Source organism: Malaclemys terrapin, chromosome 16 (genome assembly GCF_027887155.1).
Source record: "Malaclemys terrapin pileata isolate rMalTer1 chromosome 16, rMalTer1.hap1, whole genome shotgun sequence".
Taxonomy (NCBI): Eukaryota; Metazoa; Chordata; order Testudines; family Emydidae; genus Malaclemys; species Malaclemys terrapin.
The window spans coordinates 27,252,136-27,263,904 of NC_071520.1; the positions used below are offsets into that span (position 1 = coordinate 27,252,136).

The 11,769-nt window shown below is 38.4% G+C and overlaps 1 protein-coding gene and 1 long non-coding RNA gene across 3 annotated transcripts in view; one reads left to right on the top strand and one right to left on the bottom strand.

Annotated features, from left to right (window-relative positions):
* CLIP1 (CAP-Gly domain containing linker protein 1) overlaps positions 1–5,487 on the bottom strand; it is a 121,952-nt gene extending 116,465 nt beyond the window's left edge. The window contains exon 1 of one of the 2 annotated variants that reach the window (XM_054006159.1): positions 5,467–5,487. The gene's annotated coding sequence lies outside the window, so the exon portion shown is untranslated. The remainder of the gene's footprint in view (positions 1–5,466) is intronic. The other variant, XM_054006171.1, reaches the window with a different exon arrangement.
* Positions 300–4,661, top strand: LOC128824554 (uncharacterized). Its single transcript, XR_008442487.1, has 3 exons — positions 300–370; positions 1,826–1,966; positions 4,052–4,661. It is a non-coding gene; the product is annotated as an uncharacterized LOC128824554 (long non-coding RNA).
* Positions 5,488–11,769: the final 6,282 nt, after the last annotated feature.

Consider the following 11,769-nt stretch of genomic DNA (forward strand, 5'->3'; position numbering starts at 1 on the left):
GGGCCCTCCCCTGTTCTTCCTTCCCCCTTCCCTTTGTCTCCCCGCCCCCCATTCCTTCCCTCTCCGCCTTTGTTTGCTCACACACGGGGAGGCCGGCGGGTCGGGGATCCTTCGCCTCCTCCTCCGGGTGCAGGAAATGTCAGAAGGCCCTTGCCCAGCTGGGGGGGGGGGGGTGAAGGAATTTCTCTTCACTCCCCCGCCCCTTTCCTGCTGCTAGAGGGGGCTAAGACCCGTCCCTGTCAATGGAAGGAGTAACAGCAGGGGAGAGTAGGAGGGAGAAGGTTTTCCAGCACGGAAAGGACAATTTTAGAGTCAAACCTTGCTCGCACTGCCCCATCCCTTCAAATCCCTGGATCGTCCCCCTTCACAGGTGAAGGGAAAGCTTGTTGTCATTCCCAGGCACAACGTGTCAGTATCTCACGTTCCGCCCAAAGCTCTGGCTTTGAAATTGACAAGACACACGCAGCCGGACCGGGTTACAGCCCGCTGGAGAGCGGACAGCTCTGGCGCTCCCAAGGACCATGGCAACAGCAGCACGGCTGTTGCTCCCCTAAGGAATGTTCAGATATAAGAAAAAGCAAGAGTTTAGAGAACTAGAAGTGCTACGCCAGGGCCTCTCTCTTCACAAAAGGCTTTGTCCCCACAAAGCGGGGGAAGAGACAATAGGAAGGGAATGTGGCTAACCCTACTGTTGACCGTTTTAGTAATGAGCAGTTCTGGCACATAAGTATGAGTAGAAGGGGAGAAAAAGATATGAGACAGGGCAATACAAATAAGCCTAGATCTTAACAGGCAAATCATTTCACTGGGTGCTGCTTTTAGCTTAGTTTCCTTTTGTATTAATACCCACAAATTTATCTTCCATTCGCAGCCCCTGAAACACAAAATCTTTTAATTTCTAATACATTTATAAAGTAATCCATATGAGGACTTGTCATTATCCTATTTCCAACCTTAACCAATTATTTGCCTGTTAATACTAGCAGCACCAGCTGTTTTAGATAAATTCTTAAGCGTGATACAAAGGACTCTGTTTCACTTCCATGTTACCACCTCTTGTGTGGTGTGCGATTTCCAGACAATGTTGTTCTAGGCTTCTCCTGTGTTAGTCCTGAAGCAGATCTGAGTTTGCAGTCTCAGAGATCATTTGGTTTATGAGAGATACTGTCCAAACAAAAGGGAGACAAAAAGGAGTTGCGCTGGCTGCTGACTGAAACCTAATTGGGATTTGTATTTAATTTTTGCCTCATGCCTTGGCATGAGCCCAGCCTTTTGACAGCATAGCATGTGAAAGCACAAAGAGAAAGAGGGCAACAGGGACTGGTTTAAAATAAACTGATCAGTTTAGCAATGTCTGGAAGAATTTCAATCCCTAAGTGTTAAGTACTAGCTTTTATTCTAATTGTTAAATGTTATTGAACCAAATACTAATGCCCGTCCTCAAGCTTTGATTTCTCCCACCCTCCCCCAGTGAGTTTTGGTTGAGGAAGGACATTAAGATTTTCTATCATAAAAATGCTTTAACTAGTGCATAGTGTTTAATTTAAAAAATACATTGACAGATCGAGCCTGTGCTTATGGCATAAGGGTTTGATCCTGCAAACCTTAGTGAGGAGAGTAATCCTTCTTCATACAAGTATTTCCACTGACACACGACTAGAGCCCTGCATACATACAAAATTTGTATCTGATCCACAGAAATGGTCTGTGGATAGCTGCAGATTTGCAGGGCTCTACTCATGAGTGACAGAAAGGGCTGCAGAATCAGCCCCCCACCAAGTGTTATTTTGTAAAGAGCAGTGTAAATTTCTTTGTTTTATTGTAGTGCCTAGGAGCCCCTCTCATGGACGCAGACGCCACTGTGCTTGTATAGCATCTAGACCAGATCAAAGATGGCATGTCTATTGAGTTCTTTTCACACTGAAGTTTATATCAGCACTGAACCAAAGTATTTCTCCTACCCTATGTAAGTATCATGCATTTGTTTTTCCTGATAAATATGAGATGCTGTTGTAGAGTACACTAATAGAATGTTAAAAAAAAATTGTATTCTATATGAAGAACAGTTCTAAGAATATATTTTAAGGGGCCTTTTAAACACACACAAAACTATCTCTATAAAAATGTAATGAACAGAAATCAGTTTAACATCAGATTAAGAGTAAGGGTTGCAGCTTACTCCTGCTCCTACTGAAATCAATGGAAAAAAATCTTCTGTTGATTTGGGTAAGTGGCTTTTCCCTACATCCTGAAGATGGAGGGAGACTAGCTCAGTCATTTAATAGTTCTTATTCTATGTACAACTGCTGTGGTTCTCTGTATATTTTAAATCACAATTCAAATATACATGGTGCAGTTCTACAAAGTAAAAAACAAAAAACACAGCATTGTACTAATGCATAGGAACTAGAAAGTGAGAAGTAGTGATTGGAAGGTATGTTGCTTTATTTGAAGGTTTACTGGCCAAAATGAGTAAAACAACATGAAATGATGACATATACAAGTAAGCGATATAGAACAGCTTAATACTTGTAGGAAAAGAAAGCAAACTAAAATGGTAATCCCTACCTCCTGAAACAAGAATTGGGTAAAGCACAATTTAAAAAGCCTCCAACTATAACAAAATGTACAATCATTTTGGTATGTAGTTCTAGTTGAACTCTCATTCCATTAAGAGCACAGACACCCTAGAGGAAACAAGAGCTTTATTGTATACCCCTGGAGAGAGAATGGAGAGTTAGGAGGGTCCACTCTGCCATCATTCAAATGATATCACAGGATTCTATACACACACACACACACACACACACACACACACACACTATATTAAAAGCTACTATTGATTAATCCACATTGATACTTGAGTCCATTTCTATGCATCACTTTCTGGCCTTAAATAGATTAAGTTACATATGCATTTATTGCAGGCAGACATATCCAGTCTCTAGCTATGTACTTTGTTCTGACTTGCAAAGCATTGGCAACAGTGGCCATATGGTACAGTAGTGGACTAGATACAGGACTGGAAGCCAGGAACCCCTAGATTCTAATAATAGGTCTACTATAGTTTAGCTGCATGGTCTGAGGCATACTCTGTGCACTTTTTCCTACCCCCTTAACACTGTGAATCACTGGACATCCCACAGACATGCAGTTAGAACACAACTTCTGGCATCATAACCATACAGTAATATGTCAATAAGTTAGGCCTATTTCAGTCCTAGAGGATCTTTTCCATCAGTGAATGTGGAAAAGTGACTCACTGCTCTTCCTTCCATGTTCTCATCTTTGTACAGTCTCTAAACCAATTAGCTTTCAAAATAGCAGTAGAAAACATTTTATTCTTTTTTAAAACACATTTTTAGGCATATTCGCCTTAGAAACCCAGTCCTCAATTTAATTAGATTCATGTTTCAATTATAAAAAAGTAGTATATCTAAACTGTCTGCCCTCCTATAATGTGTGCATTTCCCCACTGCCCTTCTAGCATGTAGTGAAAGATGGTCTCTCTCCCCCTGCAGGTTTTAGTGTACAAAAAGGTAGGGAATAAGCCATATTATTGCTACTTATATCTAGGATATCTAGTAGTACCTACAGGCTGCAATGTGCTAGATGTTGTACAGGTATTAAGAGACAGGCACTCTCCCAAAGATCTTACAGCCTTGGTTATGGCTAGGGATATAATAAACAGTGCATCTGACCCAAGCTATCATATTTCATAGTAAAGCTTAGTTGCTAAGTTTTCAGTTATCTCCACAATCAATCCAAACATGATTGGTGTGTGTTCATCCTTCTATTTTTGCATGCTTAATGTTTTTCCTCCCATTCGGTACCAAATATACATATAAGTAGAGTTTACTTGTACTGAGGCTCTCTTATGATAAACATCCTATAGGATCTCATTGATATAAAACAAAACTGTTCACATGTTTATTATAAATAAAATACAAAGTCAGTTTACAAGTGACCTTATGCAAAAACAAAGTGCAATATTCATCTAGTGTAGAAAGGATGGTGTTACTTTATGCCAAATGCCCATTTTCTCTTTTAGAAGTTGCAGTGTATAGAACACATGCCAAAATTTGACTTTTATTGCACTAAGGAACGAGCACCGAGAATGGCCTTCTAGCAAGATGAAGATCTCAGTCCCCATAGACTTTCATCAATAAGCAGCAGCATGGAGGCATGCAAGAGAAAATATTCTGTCAAGCAGAAAAATAGCTACGCTTGCAATATGTAGCACAGGAAATCGATTTGGCCTTTATGCTTCTATTCCCTTCTTCAGTTGCTTGTTCCCAGTTTGCACTCAGTTTCTGGCTCTTTATAGATATTTCAGTTTCACCTGGGCACTGACTGGGATTCCTATTGTTTCCTCCTCCTGTACATAGCATGTTCAGTGAAGGACGGCTCTCAAGCAAATTGCTTATTATCCAATAAATATTGTTTTATCAAGTTACTACACATACTAATTAAAGAAAGACCACTGCATTTGTTTCCATTTTACTTTTGTTCTGGCTCATTTGTATTTAATCGCCTCCTTGAATTCTCCATGACTTGTACATGTGATATCTTTTGACTGATCCAGCTGAATACTGTGTTATGTAATCTTGCAAACACAAGTAACAGGACAGTTAGTGTGTGTGTGTGTGTGTGTGTGTGTGTGTGTGTGTGTGTGTGTGTGTGTGTGTGTGTGTGTGTGTGTGTGTGTGTGTGTGTGTGTGTGTGTAATTATGTGGTATAAAGTCCAATGAACAGATGACAAAACAGGAGGGAGGGAAGAAGTGGGACTTGTGTAAAAATATGCTGGCATGTAAAGCAGACTTAGATAAACATTTTATTTGTGAAAGAGGCTCCTGCAATAAGCTAATAGACTTTGGGAATCTAATCTCAGCAAAGGTGAGTGAAAGATTACAGAATTGTTTTCAATAAGCTTTCCTACATTAGGCATCAGTGATCTCTCCAGTCCTTGTTCTAGTGTAACTGTTGTTTTACATATAATTTGTCTGCAATAGTAAACTATTTGGGGCAGACACCACACTGAAGTTAGACCACGTGAGTCTGGGACTTCCTTTAACATGTTTTGTAAAGTGCCATTCACTGCATGGGTAAACAACAGTAACAAAGAGCGCTCCCAGAACTAGTGACCTTGGTAAGCCAATCCAGAATCAAGAGCCACTCTCACAGCTAAGCTAGATCAAAAATTACATAGGGAGAGTCCTCCTTTGGAAAAACAATTCCCCATTCTTCACTTTCCTAAAATGATTCCTTTCCTGCGTCAGCTGACCGGTAAAAGTCAATCCAAATCCATGCCTCCCTTATTGCAGGTCTACAGCAAGCAAAGTCTACCAAGTTTTGCACAGTATTTGAGACAGCAACATTTTGGGTGAAAAACAGATGCTATTAAATGATCCCCCTTTGTTTGCTTACCTCATTTTAGACTAATTTGAACTTCAATATAATTCTCACCTTGATGTGACCCAAAAGTTGTATTTTCTTCTGCTGCAGTGTCCTGCAATGGGGAAAAAATAGTTGTAATTAAAAGGATTAATGTACTTGCTCAAAAAAAGTTTTCCAACTACAATGTATTACAGTGAAAGCTGCACTAAAGTCCCACCTACAAAAGGCAACTGTCAGTCTTTAGTGATCACTTTAAAATACTTTTGTTTGGGTTTTTAGGGACTCTCAAATTGGGGATCACAACGCCTCAGGGGATTACAAGGTTATTACCTGGGGGTTGTGATCTGTCAGCCCCATGGCTGGTGGGGGCTAACAGCCCCAGCTCCACCAGCCGCAGGGATGACAGCCTGAGCCTGTTAATTTAAAATTAAGTTAACTCCCTTCCCCACACACTCAGAGGCTTGCTATGTGAAAGGGGTCACCAATACAAAAAGTCTGAGAACCGCTGGGTAGGCAATCCTTTTTATTGAGTCCTTAGGGGGAAAACACAAGACAGGCTTCACTATAGATTACTTTGCAATGTTGTATTATTTGAAGCATTTTAGGGTTAGTGAGCATACAATAGTCATTTACACAACATATTAATTTTAATGTCATTAAATCCACCCTATTAATACACTGCTTTTTGATGACTAAATTGCTAGTCTTTTTCCTCTGATTAATTTATCTCCCTGTAATACAAAATATGCTCTCAGGAGGTGAATCAATCTGGAAAATCATTCACTTTCAATTACAAATCTTTCTATCTAAAGACAACACAATCTTGGGTACATGATTCAGGTGGTTCACAGTAGCATAGGACCCCTATTTAGCCTGACACACTAACTCAATTTAATACATTTAAATGGTTTTTGTTCCTTTTGGACTTATCTAATGGATATCCCACTCTCCAGAGTTTGTGTTGTAATATATATTTTCTTTCAGTAAAGTTACTGTGTGTCTTGCAAATATCTGAAAATTTCAGCTGTGGTTCATTTTCATATATAAAGCACTCAATATTCTATTAATACATAGAAATGACAACCAACTTAGATTACACATATAACTACAATAGCAGTTACATCCCAACTGATGCACTGAAAGTATTGCAGAGATTTAATTTAAAATTTCATGTAAACATATTTAAGAATAGTCTTACTAATACTGATTGCATTTCACTATATTAAATGCTCCAAATGGCAGCAAACAGATATGATTTGCATCCCCATTTACAGGTCACATGTCGGATGTTCTCCTTCCTGAGGTGAATTCAGTGCTTGCAAAAACTGCCAAATTGACAGCCCTGGAGACTGAAGTACCCTGTTCATCAACAGAACAAATACGGCACAGGCAGCAGCAGCCCAAACTTCTCTACACTGCCCAGTACCAGCATCCATCGACTCTGTTCTGGAGTGATCACTTCTAGGGGCAAGAGGATAATGCAGCAATACAATATCTGGCTCCTGCTGAGGAGGGGGCTAGTTGTGATGACTGTTTCAATGCAGTTTTAGTAAAAATGTTCACATCACAACACACACCAACATATGGCACACAGACCACTAAACAGTTGACAATCCATTTTCATTGCTTCTGACTTGACCTGGATTTGAACTAGTGACTAAAAGATTAAAAGTTCTGTATCCCATTGGCAGGCATCTGAGGGATCCTTTTCCCTAACAAAGGATATTAAACATACTTAAACTCCATAGTTTTAGAGTTCTGAGACAGTGAACAGCTGCTCACAGACCTGACAAATCCAATATCATGTTTATGAACAATACATTTGTCATTTAAGATAACAGAAGAGCAAGCTTCCCGATGCCAGATAACCTACACAGCAAACTCATACTGGCTACAGTCATTATATCTTTCTCTTCTAAAACAGCAAGTATTAGTCACTCCTGAAACCGAGCTACTGGTCTGACTGATCTATTGATATTGTAACAAATGCAATGGTCTCTCCTCAATTAAAAAAAAAAAAAAAAAATCAAAACAAAACATACAATACAAAAAACAGACCAAACGACACTGGGCAGAGATTACTCATTTTTAAGTTAGTGTTAACCTGTCAATTCAAATTTGTTCTCATTCAAAAGTATTCCATTTGCATTTTTAAATTATTCCCTTTTGACTGATATTAGTTTTTGAATGCCACACTACTGATATGTTTTCTAATGCAACTTTTAAACTGTTCTGTGAGGGAAGAGGGGGAGAAGGGGTAATACATGGTATTTAGTTTTTAAGACTTGGGTTCCTATGTAGTAATTTGGGGGTACAAATGAGTATGGATTCTCCTACTTCCTACTGGTAATCATGCCCAATGCTTATAGAATTTCTGTTGAAAAGAGCATCAAAACTAGAATAGCAGGAGTAATGCAAGTCAGAACTGAATCCCATTGGCAGAGGGATGTGGGAAAACTTGATCAGTGTCTGTTCACACCATACCTATCTCATACCAAGTGTTATTAGAGCTCATTAAAATGAATGAGTAATCTAGGTTCCTATACCACACCCATCACCATAATATGAATAGAAATTTTAAAATAATCAAGAAAATACATTGTCTCAGCAAAAGTGAGCAACTGAAATGAAAGGTGATTTCTGGGATAAAAAGCCCATCTTGCAGATAGACTCAAGTAGAGATAACGTCAAAAATTACTTCAAAGCCTTGAAACTACTTAAATGTTGAGCAGGCATGAAAGACAAAGCTAGAAAGATTCAATACATATATGCATGTGTCTTTAGAATGGTCTAGTCTAACAACATACTAACTTTTGCATAAAGTTTGACTAGAGTCAATCTGAAAGTTATTTGGAAATTAAGATTCTCAGTCATATCTGTGCGGGCAGCAGTGAGAACATCTGTTACTGTCAAAACTTAATTGGCCAAATCCAACCTTAATATAGCTCTACTGACTTCAGATGGAAGTGGACCAAACATTAATTTAGCCCACTGCTTTTGCTCTGACACAGTAATGAAAAGGAGCCTTCTCAAAAGGAGTAAAATGCTGAACATATTACCCATAAAATTATGGCAATTTAAGGCATGAAGACCATTAGAATTAAAAAAATTAAGCTATGGTTGAAGATTTATTAGCTGTTCTGAGACTGGCATACATGCCCACGGTCTCCCTGTCATTTTGAGTTTGATTTAAAAAACAAAACAAAAACAAAAAAACTATGTTAACTTACTATTATTTTTATTCCCTCCCCTCCCCCCTTTCCATTTTTAAACTATAGGAGGAGGGATAGCTCAGTGGTTTGAGCATTGGCCTGCTAAACCCAGGGTTGTGAGTTCAATCCTTGAGAGGGCCACTTAGGGATCTGGGGCAAAATCAGTACTTGGGTCCTGCTAGTGAAGGCAGGGGGCTGGACTCGATGACCTTTCAAGGTCCCTCCCAGTTCTAGGAGGTAGGATAGCTCCATTAATTTAATTTAAAGCACATTCATCAAAGCTAGGCCTGGACCACAAGAACAAAAATCACAGATTTCTAATTTTGTTTTCGGACAATCAGGCATTGAGACTTATAGGCTAATGAAAAGTTAAACAGTTTGATTTATTAAAGATCACTGGAGATAAAGATTGGAATCTAGCAGCCTACGTTGTAAAGAGAAATCATGTTTGTAGGTATTCAATTATATGGCTAGAATAAGAAAATGAAGTGAATTTAAATGGAGTGAAAAAAATATTTTTATGTACAGATTTATTAGAACTCCGAGCATAAAGTAGTAATAACTATACTACGTCTTAGTAGAGTTAATGATATCCACTATATACTTCAAATCTGACTGGAGAGAGCAGTAATTTTCTCACATTTATGGCTTGGGTCTTCTTTGCCCTATTTAAGCCAAGATATACAATGAATAGTGCCAGATGAAATAATGTAAACAGTTTATTAATGCATGATTGGGATACCATTAGGACCAGAGTTGTTATAATGCTAAAAAAAAAAATCTGCAAGCACTGCAGTTTTGGGAAAGATGAAACAATATATATGATACCTGAGTTCAATTTCCAGACTTAATTCCCTGTGGCAAAAGCAGTAAAGGTGCTGCAAACATTATGTACATTTCTACATTTGTGGCTATGTAGAAGCTTTTAAACATTTATAAAGTGAGCAATATTAAAAATTGAGTTAATCAGATGGTGTGGGTTTTAATCTAAGTGTGTATTTAATTTTGACATCATCTGCCATATACTTCAACTATCAGAGAAGATGGGGAAAACAATCTGCTAGTTAGAGTGAAATGTAGTAAATGCAGCCTGAATAACTAGAGGTTTTAAATGAGTTTAAGAAAAGGTTTTGAAAAACAAAAAACTATGAAAAGCAACTTCAGTCTATCATCTTCCAAACAGCAAATATCAAACATGCTTCTTTGCAGCAGACAGAAAAGTGTTAAACTACACAAGCCGCCCTTTCAGATCTTAAGTAGTTAATTTATCTTTTTAATAACTATTTTCTTTTTGAATTAATAAATCCTGTCAAAGAGATTATTCATAAGATCCTGAAGCTTTACTCTTAGGTTAGCTTGTGTTCAAAAATGTGTTTTAACTTTAGCCTCAAAATGGCTTTTTCAATGCCCTTAAAAACAAGAGGCAGAATTAACAGTTGCATTCCACTTTTCTTCCCAATCCAATTTATCTTTTATGGAACAATTTTCTATTCTGAGCTGTTAAAAAATGGCAGAATGGATTTATTGTGAACATACTGTATATATAGTTAAAAGGCTAAATAGTGTCCAAGGGTTGTTTAAGTATAGTTCAAACAATTTTAAACTTCATGTTTAGTAAATAAAATACATATGCCTGTAAAATTAGGCCACACATCATGGTAAAGTAAAATAATTTCACAAGTACTATAAAATGCCTTCCAGGTGTGGGGAGGGATTCAAAAAACTGCAAGTGAATGTTCAAGGCATAAGTGCCTCAACACACCCAAGGTGTGGACATTACAGGTCTTGATTACCTCATACCCTGTGCTGCATTATTTGCATGTGAGTCAGGCAGAATCCAGCCCTCAGTAAGGAACTACTGCAAAAGAAAACCTATAAAAACAAATCTCTAGCCTGCAGTTTCACAGCTACAGTACATATATATTCATCTATTTGGGAAAGGATATGAGCATAAATTCTCTCTTGTTCTATAATGTGGTATTTTAACTCCCTCCCCCCCAAGGTAAAAGTTCAGAAACAAACAAATCACTCAGTTTGGAACATTTAATGTAGTGCAAATGCTAACTTATTATTATTATTGCTTTCCACAGCTAAATAGTCCAATCATAGTACTGATAAGTTCAAAAACTATCACTCTTCTTCCTATTGTGTCCTCCCCTAGTAAAGAAAATCTTCCAGAAGGGCATTTTATTTATATACAGAAACACTAACTCAGCCCAATTTTTTCTGATTTTAAAAATCTGACTGTACAAATATTTTGAAGTGTTTCAAACTGAAAAGCTATTTCACACTTCAAAGGGTGGTCTGGAAATCTTGCACTGCTACTGCTTATTCTGTACCTGTTCTGTGGGTGGAGGACTGTGGGCTCCAAAGCTCCTGTCAGCATCTTTCACTAATATTTGTTAAAAAAAAATCATTAATGTTAGTATCCGAGTTTCGTCGTTCTTCCTCTTTTTGAAATAGCTTCAAAGAGTCTTGAAAATAAAAGTTGCTTCCTCTATTCGTCTTTCTTACTTGGCAACTGATTTTTCCTCCCTGCATTTACATAGAACAAATCCACTGCCAGCACTGACGAATTGTTAACAAAAGCTTTGGCTAGCTATCTAAGGGCTCCTTCTACTGGCAGTGCTGCAATAAGGCCCAGCCAATCCATCCATAGGTCCTTCATAAAAAGGATTTTTTAAAAATCTTAGTGATAAAACAGTAGATTAAAGAGAATTTAGAGTTGCTTATAATCCAGAAGACATTCTTCAAAATTATGACAATTTTATACCTAAACGATTTAAGTAGTTTTAGCCACAGAAGGCAGGACAAGAGGCAATGGGTTCAAAACTACAGCATAGCAGATTTAGATTAAATCTAAAGAAAAACTTCCTAACTGTAAGAACAGTAGGACAATGGAACAGATTGCCTCGGGAGATTGTGGAAGCTTCATCACTGGAAGTTTTCAAAAGGAGCCTGGATAGCCATCCGGTTTGGATGGTTTAGACCAGGGGCGGGCAAACTTTTTGGCCCGAGGGCCGCATCGGCTTTTGTAAATTGTATGGAGGGCCGGCCCCCACCTCCTATCTGCCCCCTGGGATCCCTGCCCCATCCATACACCGCCCCCTTGCTCCCTGTCCCCTGACCTCCACCGCCCCATCCAACCCCTCCTCTCATT